The sequence below is a fragment of the Myotis brandtii genome, unplaced genomic scaffold (assembly GCF_000412655.1).
Source record: "Myotis brandtii unplaced genomic scaffold, ASM41265v1 scaffold590, whole genome shotgun sequence".
In the NCBI taxonomy this organism is placed as follows: domain Eukaryota; kingdom Metazoa; phylum Chordata; class Mammalia; order Chiroptera; family Vespertilionidae; genus Myotis; species Myotis brandtii.
Genome location: NW_005370224.1, coordinates 54,005 through 67,210, shown reverse-complemented (window position 1 = coordinate 67,210; position 13,206 = coordinate 54,005). Strand labels below are relative to the sequence as shown.

The following is a 13,206-nucleotide window of genomic DNA, read 5'->3' as shown; positions in this document are numbered from 1 at the left end:
ATACTGATTTATTTGGATTGTTACATGTAATCTTCATATCAGAGCTACAATTCCACTTGAACAGTTATCTTTGAAAGCCTTTGAATGCAACTGGAGTATAAATATCTAGAGAGATCATAAAATGTGTCTATGTTTTATCTCTCTATAACATGAAGAGTTGTGTACACACTCCTTTGCTACATAAGACTAAAAGAATAAACTTGTGGGGTTTTTAGTGCTAAGAACTTTACATATAATAACCACAGTTCAGTTGATGAAAAAACCTAATCATTGCTGACCTCCATTGCTACCACTCTTAATTTTAACCCCCCCCCCCCCCACATAAGTGGCATTATTATCCATACCTTAGAGATGAAGAAATTGAATGTCATAAGATCAGGTAACTATTTATGTCATGTAGGCACTAGAAACTTGAAAGTAGAAAACAGACATTTTATTTCTGGAAAGCCAACAATAACCAATAACCTCATACATTATTAAATGAGAAGATAATAAGTGCTATATGAAGAAGAAATGAAAAAGAGAGAAAAGGGCATGGGGTATTGTAAGAAGCCTAGGGTTTCAATAAAATAGACTGGTTAGGATAGACCCATTGAGATAATAATATTACAATGCTTGGAAGATATAGAATAAGCCAAGCACATATCTGGAGAAAAGTATTCCAGGAATAGGGAAAAGCTAGAACAAAGTCTCTAAAAGGAGAGTGTGTCTGGGTGGCATATTTGAAGAATAACAAGGAAACTGGTATTGCTTTAGCAGAGAGAGCAAGAAAAATTATAATAGGACACAAGAAGTGAGGCCATTAGGAATACTATGAGTGAAACAGGGCCTGTGGTAGGGTCTTTAAGCACAGGAATGATAATATCTGATTTTTAGTTTAAAAGGACCACTCTGGCTGATGCGTTGAAAATAAATTGTAGAGAATGTGGTAGAAGCATGGTGAACAGTTAGGGTAATACAGCAGAAATAAGCAAAAGAGGATAGTAAATTGAATCAGAGTGATAACAGTCAATATTTGATGAAAGGGACCTCTGGGTATGCATAAAAGATAAAACCAAAGGATTGACTTAAGAATTGAATGTAGAAATATGAGAGAAGGAGTGGAGAAAATGATCAGGCCAAGGTTTTGGAACTGAGCAACTAGAAGGATGGAGTTGCCATCAACTGACAAGAGGAGAAACAAATTTGGGAAGAAGATCAGTAGTTTAGTTTTGAATATTTTTAGTTCCTGCTATTAGTTATATGAGTGAAGAGGTCAAGTAGAGAGTTGAATGTATGACTAGAGTTTAAGAAAGAAGTCTGGACAGAAGATATAATGTTTTAAAACTCCATAAATCTTTTCTTTTGTGAAACTTAGCATACTTTAAGAAGATGCACAGCAGGAAAGTTCATAATTCTGTAGTTTATCACAAAGTAATGACTCATGCTACCAGCACCCATACTGAAACAAGAAAATGTCCTGAACTGCAGGATCCCCATGCCCTCCAATCACTGCCTCCTACCTCCCTCAACAGGCAACTAATATCCCAGATTTTAAGGTTATTTCTACCATTTATGTAAAATATTTAAATATATAATTTATATGTATATATATATTTATATAAATATATAATACTTAATATTCTAACACACTTGATTCATTCAATCTTATACTGATGAGTATTTAACTTTTAATTTGAAGACATTAGGAATAATGCTGTTATGCATATTCTGGCCATGCCACTTGTTCCACACATATGTGAATTTTGTTTGGAATGTGTAGCTAGTGGTAGAATTACTGGATTATATGGTTAACTGATACATTTCTTTAGTTTAATACATAGTGCCAAATCATTTTCCATATAAATTGGTGTTTGTGCCAATTTATACTCCCATCACATCCTACTCCACATCTGGCATTATTAGTCTCTTTAATTTTGGCCATTTTAGTGATGTCTTCTTAAGTTTTCAATATGGATATTAATTTAATCTAAAGGCATTAATTTAATTTAATCTAAAGATATATAAATCCAGCCATGGTGCTTGATGAAATAACCTAGGAAATTAAAGATTAGTTGAGATCAAAGAAATGAGCCCTAGGTCCTCCAATATCAAGAGATCTAAAAGAAGAGGACGGGCCAACAAAGTCAATTACTTGCCTTCCAAGTGGCAGAATTAAATTTCAATGCATGTCTATCCATCTTCAGACATGCTCGGCTGTCTCAGAATTACAGGAAAAGGCAAATAAATTCAGAGAGGCAGGTAACTTGTGAGTTTGTCACAGCAGAGTATTCTAAGCGAAAATGTTTTCTGTTTGCTTCTCTGTAATAAAGTAGCTGAGAGATACATTTTAAATGGCAAAATATATTAAAGGCTCTTGTGGAGCAGTTCTAAAGAAATGGTGGAAGCTGATATTAGATTGCTGAAGTTCTTTCATTATAACCAAGCAATCAAAGGAGTGAGTAGTTAAGCAAAAGAGGAAAACCTAGAAAGAAAAAAGTTCTTAACACTAGCAAAGAACTTTTTTTTTTTTTTCATAGCAGCAATAATTTACTGCTATGGATCTTGTCTTCTTGATTTTAGAGCTTCCTGAAGTCAGGGAGAAGGTGTGATGCTTTGATTATAATCTGGTTCTGGGATTGTCTGCTATTCTCTGGGTTTCATTTTTCCTTATTTATTTTTTTACTGAACCTATTGGGGTGACATTGGTTCACAAAATCATAGAGGTTTCAAGTCAAGAAAACATCATCATTCACTCATCAACCAAAATCTCACTCCATCCCAATTTATTCCCCTTTGCCCACCTCCACTTCCCTGTGGCTATCACCACACTATTCTCTCTCTCTCTCTCTCTCTCTCTCTCTCTCTCTCTCTCTCTCTCTCTGTGTGTGTGTGTGTTGCTTAATCCCTTCATCTTCTTCTATCCATCCCCCTCTCTCTCTCTCTCTCTCTCTCTCTCTCTCTCTCTCTTGCTTAATCCCTTCATCTTCTTCTATCCATCCCCTCAACCCCTCTCCCCTCTGACAGCTGCCAGTCTGTTCCATGTATCCATGCCTCTGTTTCCATTTTGTTCATCAGTTTATTTTGTTCATTAGATTCTACATATGAGTGAGATTATATGGTATTTGTTTTTCTCTGACTGGCTTATTTCACTTAGCACTATAATCTCCAGGTCCATCCCTTCATTTTAGAACAGAGGTTGTCACAATAAAATCATGACCCAGAATGGTTTTCACCCTCCCATGAAAAATATATATAAATTTGTGGTTGCTTCAAAATTCAGAGGTACACTCACAACCTAACTCAGGTTTGCTCTGTGGTAACCAGGAAATAATTTTTCTTTTAGATATTAATAATCATTTTTAAGTCATAAACACAAGAGAAAACAAAGTTTTAAGGGCTTGTTTGTTCACTAGGGTTTCCCCAAAACATTTCAAAAACTATTTCTCTCCACTCCCACCTGGGTGTACAATAGAAAATGATTTGGAAAATAAAACAAGAGTTATTCTCAGTATCTCATATGTATTTGGCTGCCAGCCCTTTGGCTTTCAAGGAATTTGCATTACTTCTGATTCTACAGTATCTACGGGGCATATGATCACTTCTTTTAATGAGGCATTTGCATCTTCCTTGCTCTTGCCTATCTGACACGTTTTGGTCCACAATCTTACTTTGGCTTCTTTGTGTTAATGAGCATCCTAAACATAGCGTGGGCTTGTTCATCTTCAAATTCATTGTCATGAAAGAGCAAAATGGAACCTTGAGACAATTGTTCTGATGGTGGTGGTGTGGAGACCAGAAAACAATGGGATGCTGGGGGTTAAAAGATAGGAGGGGACCAATTAGTCTTTATAATTTCAAGTAATAAATATGTATCTTGTTGTTTTAAAAAATTTTCTGATTTCTTTAATTTTAACAAACTGTATGTGTGTACCTTTTTATTAGCTTTTCCTGCAACTAATATGACTCTTTCCATTTAAATGTAGTAGCATTGCTGTATGTGTGTACCTTTTTATTAGCTTTTCCTGCAACTATTAAATATGACTCTTTCCATTTAAATGTAGCAGCATTGCAATGGTGGAGAACAAAGGAAATATCTAATTATTCAAAATTTATTACAACAACATATGTATTAGAGAAATTTATTTCAGTCCAGATTCAAGCACAGGCATGCTTGTTATACAATATAGTTCCTCTAAGACCCTTTGTAGCTTCTGTTTCCAGGCTAAGCAATTGTCCCCAAATCCTTTCTCTAGCAGACAGTGGTGTGTGTGTGTGTGTGATGGGTCTATTAGCATGAATAAAAGACTTGTTTACTAGGGTAACTAGCAAGCCACCATTATTATTGTCATTGAAATTATCACTCAAGAGCCTAAAACTGAAACTAATCAATATAAAGCTATACAGAGCAAGAGTGGGCATAGAGCAGGTGGATAGATAATGACATACTGATAATACTTAATCCAAATAACATTTTCCTTGAACAAATCTGAAAGATCTTCTGCTATCACCCTCCCCCCAACCCTAGAGGTAAACTGCCTTAGGTGGTGGTGTGGAGGAAGGGAGGGAGGGAAGGAAAGAGGGAAGGAAGGAGAAAGTAAGGGAGGGAAGGAGGGAGGCAGGCAGCAGGCAGGCAATAGGACTAATGGAGATGTAATATTTTGAACACTATAATTCACATTTTCATATAATATTTTCTAATATTATACAGTAACTCTCTGAAGTCATTTTAATTCATATCATTTTTAGGATAAGGAATATGGAAATCCAAGTGCTACGGTGACATGCTATTAAAGACAATAATCAAAAACAAAGTTATCCAGTCATGGGACAAGCATTATTCAGCATTCACCATGTGCCAGGTTTTGTTATAAATAGTCTATGAGTATTCATCATTGCAGTAGTTACTGTTGTTATCCCTATTTTATAGATGAAAAAGCACAAATCTGGATTTCCTATGATGCTCAAACTTCCAGTTTGCATTGTTTTGTCATAATTTGTATGCTGAGCCCACATCCTGTAAATCAAGGATAGATCAAGAACATGGATGGTGATTGGCATAGTTGACAGTGGTTAAGAGCCTGGGACCTGGTGTTGGCTAAGACCTTCACAGACATGACAAGTTCTGGGTTCCTGAGCAAATTACTCTACCCTCTTCAAGCCTCACTTTTCTCATCTGTAAATTGGGGTAATTGCCATGCCTATGCTACAGCATTTGGGAGGATTCAATAAAATAATGTACATAAAGCACTTAGAACAGGGTTAGGCATATGTAAGACTCAGAAAGGTGAGCTCTTATTTGCTCTTCATTGGGAGAAGAAATTGAAAGTTATAGTTTAGACAAAATAAGAATCATTCCTCCTCATGAGTGTACACAGATTTGAGCAAAATCATACACTGACATGTTTTCTTCTCATTTTAAAGCATAGTTAGAGGAACTATTTAGAGGAGTGAGAAACCAAGGTTTTCTCATCCATTCAATAAAGTAACTACCCAAGCAATGCCTTCCCTGCACCAGCAGGTTACTCATGAAGGCCATCCCCACTCACCACGACATATCAAACTAGTTAAAAGTCCTTGTCTGGTATTCCATTATGAGGCCACACTTTTTCTATACAATCTCATTCCAGTTCAATTAAAGGTTTTGTTTCCTGGGATTCCAAACCTTATGTGGACTCTGATTCCCCTCTCAAAACAGCATCTCCGGAGAGGCAGAGGCCACCCTCCTCGGCATCCTCCAGCGTCCTCCAACATAGTTCCTGCCTCCCACATACTCCAGGGAGAACCTGGAACACACTGCTACCCCTCCCGTATACTTGGCAATGGCAGGATGCTGATACCCATGAGTGTGGAGACTAGAACAGGTCATATTCCAACCCTGATGCTATGTTGTTAGCTGGGACAGGGTTGTGGCAGGCAGAAAGGGCAGAAGGGATGAGCTGGCACAATTTCCAGTAATGATACTTAGCTGGTGCCTGCTGATGAACCAGAAGAGCAGATGGCACCAGTTCGTGATGGTCATCAGAGAGCTGACATTTACGAGCAAAGCCTGAGTGACTGAGTTGAGATAATTGATGGGCTTTGCAAAACAATACAAAACAAAACAAAACAAAAAAATAGCCACATTCAGGAATAAGAGTTTCCTGCACGCTTGTAAGCAATGCAGTGGTCTGCCGTCCATCACAACTCTACCACGCTGCATAAACACATACACTCAAAAGCAGTCACTACCAGCAACCTAAACTCCAGGTGGAAGAAGCAGATTGCATGCTGATTTATGGGAGGCAGCATAGTCTAATGCAGTGGTCGGCAAACTGCGGCTCGGCAAACCGCGGCTCGCGAGCCACATGCGGCTCTTTGGCCCCTTGAGTGTGGCTCTTCCACAAAATACCAGCTCTTCCACAAAATACCGACTTCTGCGCATGGGCCACGAAGTTTCAATCGCACTGTACGTGCGCGCCCGCACGTGGTATTTTGGAACCATGAGCAAGTAACTCAGGAGGCTTCTGGTTCCCAGCCTATAGCTGAGCAGATGAGCAACTGGTGTTAGGTCACTCAAACTTCCTGACCTCAGTTTGCATTGCTTTCAAAAAATACCATGTGTAAATCTCTGTCTTTGTACCTAATCTATTGCATTATGATTCTCTGGTTACGTATCCTTTTTACTCCAATGGTCAGAGTGGGGGTTATGTCTAAATCTTGGTAATAGTTTAGGGTTTTCACAGGTCTTGGCACACATACGCACACACATATCCTTTATTCTTACTAAATGAAAGGACAGGGAGGTATTTTCCTACACACACACACACACACACACACACACACATGACCTTGAACAACACAAGGGTCAGGGCAGTGTTCCCCCACTCAGTTGAAAATCTGCATTAACTTTTGACTCCCCCAAAACTTAAGAACTAACAGCTTATTGTTGACCAGCAAACTTACTGATAACATAAACAGTTGATTAGCACATATTTTATGTCATATGTATTATATACTATGTTCTTACAATAAAGTAAGCTACAGAAAAGGAAATGTTATTAAGATCAAGGGGGTACGAGACTCATCCGGGGATCACTTTGTAAGTTATATAAATGTCTAACCACTATGTTCTACACCTGATTCTATTAAAATATTGAATGCCAATTCTAATTTAAAATTTAAAAAAAAATGTTACCAAGAAAATAATAAGGAAGATAAACTATACTTACAATACTTATTGAAAAAAATCCACATATAAGTGAATCTGTGTGGTTCAAACCTGTGCTATTCAGGGGTCAATTGTGTGTGTGCCTGTGTGTGGGTATGTGCCTGTGTGTATACATGTGTGTAGATAGATAGACAGACAGACAGACAGATGATAGATGATAGATAGATAGATAGATAGATAGAAAATATTATCCCTGAAATAGATAAAGACCTAATAGATTTCAAAAACTCAACTGATATATTCAGCACCTATTTACTCATTGGCATGATCCCAGTTTTAATATTTTCTTATCATTACTGGGTTATTTGATCCCTCTCTCCAGTTGAAAGGATTGTCATTTCATCTCTATGTAGTTGAAACTCTCAGGGATTCCTGAATGGACCAGAATGTAACATACCTGTGGTACCTATATGTTGAAACGTTTGGTAGGAACTTCCATGCTTCCCCTCCCCACCTAATAAGGGTTGCTTTTGTAGAAAATAAAAATTTGTCACATATTTTGGTGTACATGATTTTTACCTGATGTCTGAAATATACCAAGGAAGGTTTAGCTGCAGTTACAACTCAGGTTCATTCTATTAGCTCTCAAGAAATAATATAAAAACCCTCAGTGTGGGAAAATGAAAATAGTATAAACATTGAACATATATGTGTAGACACCTCAGGGTCATCACTGAATATCTCTGTGTCTCTTTTTTTTCCATGGGCCTTAGTTTTCTTATCTATAAAATGCAGACATTAGTTCTACCTCACAGGACAAGAGGAATAGTAATGGGGACCAGGTGAATGTGATAAACCATCAGCCAGTGGGACACCAGAGTGAGTGTGTACTAGTGAATGTCAGGAGCCCACAGCCTGTGGGTAGTAAGGGACCAATACAAATGTATTCATTTCTATGCTCTTTCTCTGCTAAAACCATAGAGCTGTACTAACTCCTTTTTGTCACTGTAAAATATATAAAGTGCATATGATCTTGGAAACATTGTCAGTCGATACCTTGTACTGGAATACCACTTTCAGTCATTACTTGAGTAAGTGGATATCAATTTACTTTGCTACTGAGCCTTATGGGAACTCCTTGGCTAATTCCTGCTGACCGCATTGCAATGAGTGATGATCTTCAGTGCAATTAGGGTGGTGACGATTAAGAGTGAAAACAGAAGCCCCCCCAAGTCTTAAAATCATTTCGTTTCCCCTTGTTTATTTTTATTTTGCTTTTGCAATTCAGAGGGTTCAAATAACACACCGTCATGTTGTGAAAATTGTTCCGCATTGTCTGATCCAGAGTTCTGCTAATATGGTAAAACACAGAGCCTCAGGGACCTGGGTGATGCACTTGGTTGTTTGCCTTGATTTAATTCATCACATAAAGTTTCGATTTTCTACCTTTTTATATCAGTTCACTGCAGTTGAAGGAATTGGTTTGCGCTGCCTTCTGTTTACCTCAGAAAATATTGTTATTGCTTTCATTTTATAAATTCCTGCTACATAAAACTCCAAGTGTGTAAAAGAGACAAACTGCAGAAGGATGTGGGCAGGGTATGATGACTTATTTCACAAGTGAGTTTCCCTTTACCAAAAATTGACAATGGTTGCATTCTAATCAATTCTGAGTTCCCTAATACTTTTTATGTTTTTAGCTTATTTATTTTGTTTTACTTTTCACGGTTTCCAAATGTAGGTTTTAAGCAAATCTTAAAGAAATTTCTAAGATTTTTAAGTTGGAAGAGATATTTTTCCCATTATCCCTAAAGACACTAAGTTCTCAAGTGTGGAGGTATAAAAATTATAGCCCCCACATCCCCTTTTGCCTTTGCATGCTCTGTTCCCAATAAATTCTCTTCCTCTCCAACCCCAGATCTCCCTATACTTTCCCTTCTCAATCTCAAGAAATCCTACTCATCCTTTAGTATACAATTTAAATATTATCTCTTCTAGGATTCCTTAGTAACTCCCCCATGCTGATTTAGCCACCCTTTACCCTGAGTTTTCACAGCTTTTATGTCAAAGGCCTGACATAAGCTTATCATCTTATAGTGAACATTATATTTTTCCTCTTGAGGTAGTGCCCTCCTAGAGGGCAGGGGCCATGTCTGGAATCATAGTTGGGAATAACACCCTCTCCCTTCCCAATGACTTGCATATTTCATACCAATTTAACACTTGACAAAATTTTACACAAAATTTCACCAAGGTATTTCTAAGATGTATCCTAGGGTATAGAAAATGTAGAGTAGGTCTCATTGGATGTTTGGATACGTTTCTCATGAAATTTGATGAAAAAATAATTTAGAATTAGAAAACGAGTTATTTTCCTAGTTTTTTATTTCTGTGTACTCTTGGACAAATCTCTTAACAGTTCTGTACCTCAGTTACCTCCATCTGAACATAGAGAATAGATAACCTACTTGCCTCCTTAAAATATTTACCCTCAAACATAATCATAAAACAGAATAGGTGAAGTATATTTTAGAAAATAAAATCTTAGTAGCATTTACTGAATTAAATATCCTATGTAATTTGACTCTGCACTGGGAGAACCAGATGTGAATACAGAGGAAGCAAGCAGACACTAATTGTGCTCTATTATTGAGGAACAACCATTATAATTAAACCACAAAGACAGAAAACAGCTCTAAGGATTGTTTAGATTCCAGTAAACTCTTAAACTACAGCTGTGAGATTTTAATTTTTCTCTCTTTTTTTTTTTTTGAGGGAAGAAAGTGATGGTAGGCAGTGGAATAAAAAGTGATAGGAGGCTAAGAATATGCCCAAGTTACATGAAATTCAGTGGATAATTAGTACTTATCCTGTGTAAAAATTGGTGTGTGGTGGAACAAAGCTTCAAGGGGGTCATGAGGGTTGAGTTCTAGATGTGACTCTGACAAGACCTTCAACTCTCATGACCTGAGTTTCTCCATCTTCAAATAGGGTCAAGGCTATTTCTTGTTTATGCTGTTTTCTCAGCACTTACAGCATTCTTGGATAATATTGGGTGTAATGTTCCATTATACAGATATAAATACAACATACATATGTTTTTATTTATATAGAATATAAGCACTATGTATATGATATAAATACAACATACATATGTTTTTATATAGAATATAAGCACTAGGTATAATGTTTAATTATATTAATTTAAATATTAAAAAGGTATATATTTATAAGTTGAGAGTGTTAGTCTAGATGGTTTAGCTCTCTTCTAATTATAAAATTGAGTTTCTCCTTCATGTTCAGGAAGTAAAGAACACAATCCCAACAGCCCTGTCTTCTCAATGGTGAGTGGTGGAACTCTTTGCTGTCTGCCCGGGGTGTTAAACACAATGTAAATGAGTTAGATCAAACTTCACCGAAATCTAGAAAATTATTACCTCCATGACTAGACACAAGTTGTTTTCTTGGGCCTTAGTTTTTCCATCTGTAAAATGGTGACACCTAATCACATTGTGGAGAGGACTGAATATAAGCAAGAAAACCAGGCAGGCCATAGGGGATGTTTTATAGATGTTCACATCATTCTTGTTTCCTTTCTATAGTAACTAGTACAGGCTCCTTGCATAGTACATACTAAATAACTTGTTTATTGATTACTTGTGGTTTGAAATTTCTCACATACAGTAAATACATTTTAAATCTTGGGGGGGATTTCTGCTCCAAAGTTGCAAATCCTTCCAAAATTTCCTACTCACCAAAGTATGTCTCAGTAAAATATGGATAGAAAAGAAAATATACCCTAATTTCTCAGTAAGCATAGGAAATTTTCAAGATTGTGTTCATTTAAAAGTTAAGGTCCCAGCAAATTGAGTTTCTCATTTATGTTCTAGGCTAACTCAGAACAGACTCAGAATTGCAAACAGTTGACAGCTTGATATATCTTCTTTAGTTTCTACAGAACAGCAGATTTCCCCTTGAAATCCCTTCATACAAAACACTGTAACCGACTTGCAAGATCCTATCATGTAAGCTACTGAAACTGTGGGAAGGTAAGTAAATTCTACTTCTTACTATTGATCCAGATCTTCATCAACTCAAAAAGTGGCTTTTTAATTCAAAAATATTGTAGTTCATTTGAAAGCAAACATTTTAACCTTCAAAAGAAGGTTAATTCAGAGAATCAGGGCTTGAACATTTATATACTGGAAACATGGGCTGAATCACAGGGACAGAGCCCAAGGGTCAGACATGATTCCATCACTCTGATTCCAAACACTGAGTCTAAGGATAGCATTTCCTAAGCCTGGAATTGTAGTATGAGTTATACACTGCCTGAAAGTCACAGCCAATGGGCTATGTATAAAGTTAGTACAACTGGACTTATGCACCCTCTTTTATTCTTGACCATCTCTGAAGTGAACTGGCTACTCCTATCACACTGGAAAAGTTTTGCTCACGTATTTAAAACCTGGCTTCTTTTGTACAACATGGAAGTGAGAGCAAACTAGGTCACTCTGTTAACCATTTTGGTATGTCAAAAATTTCTAGTTATTGGAGAGGTGACAATGGCCGGTCAGGTCAAATAATACATGGAGGAAGTCAAAATAGGAGAATGCATACCATCTCTGGGATAAGTACATTGCTGAAGGATGCTTCTATCCACCATCTCTTCTCTCCACATTTCATTTTTATGGAGTAAGTGACTCAAACCTAGTTACTCTATTCCCACATCCTCCAACCTCCTGATGAAACAAGAAAATACCAAGCCAGCTAACAAAGATAATACATGGGCACATTAGGGGACCCTTATAGCATCTCTCTGACCTCACAAGGAGCTGGTGGCATTTCTGTTGATCAATCTTCTCCCTTTTCCTTAGATGTGTTTCTCTCTCTTTTTGATATTTTCTTTTCATGTTGTTCCTTTTTTCCTCATTGTGTCTGTCTGACTGACTAGGTTTTTTCAAAGCATAGTTTTATTTATATAAATTGTTTTCTCTTTATCTTTCCTCTGTCCCTCCTGCCCTAATCATTACCTACTTAAATTCTTTCCCCATTACATTCTTTTAAAAAGGAAATTTTTAAAAATTCCTCATTCATACATACTTGTGAAACTTTTCACGTTACCTTTTCTTTCTAGGACAGATGACTAGCTTTTCTCACGTTGACATGCATGCAGCAATTGGGCATACCCAGATTTACCTTTTCCTTTTCTTCTTATAGTAATTCCTTTGGGGGAGGGATTTCAACTTTATGTCTCTTGCTATTTTTCTAGCCTCTTTACTTGCTGTCCTTTAAAGTCACACTCTCTTTTTCCCTCCTTTACTGATCAACTTTCTTATCACGATGGACCCATTACTTATCAACATTTTTGGGTGTGGGTGTCTATACCAATAATGTTGGCCTCAACTTTGAATCTTTTTGCCAAGCCTTAAAACTATTGATTTTTTAAAAAAAAAAAAAATGTTTTGCCCATGCTAGCTCTCACATTTCTTTTGCTTTTTGGCATCCCCAAAGAAGGTATCCCCCGTGAAATTTTATATTTATATAAAAAGTTTGTTTATCTATTTATGTTTTATTGATATCCATAGCCCAAGATTAGCATCATTACTGCAAACACTACTACATACATATTTCTTCAATTTGTTATATTTGGCCTTTTAAGCCCCTGAAGAAACCCAACCACTGACAACATGTGTTTTTTTTTGCATCATAAACAATTTACCACTCTACCTCCATGGCCACTTATATTCTTTATCCTTGCAATTGTCTCTTTTAATTTAGTTCATCACAACATTTGTGTTGGTCACCCTGCCTGGGTCCCACAGTGAACACCATTCCTTAGACAGCTGTCACTTCAAAAACCACCTTTCCCCTTGCCATTGAAAGCTCACACATGCTACGTCAGGTCAGATACAAAGTAAGGGGGACAGGAAGCCCCTAATCAAAGAAACAAACACAATCACCAGCACTAATAATCCTGCATGTGTGTCTCTGTTTGTATATGTGTGTGTCATTGAATAGTCATAGCACTTTATATGAATCTTTTTGAAAACAGGAGCAAATTTTCTTATACCATG

General features: G+C 36.9%; 1 protein-coding gene across 2 annotated transcripts in view; it reads right to left on the bottom strand.

Moving 5' to 3' along the window:
- The window catches only part of RIT2 (Ras-like without CAAX 2), a 260,229-nt gene that overhangs the window by 246,060 nt on the left and 963 nt on the right, over positions 1–13,206 (bottom strand). The gene's annotated exons all lie outside the window — the stretch shown is intronic.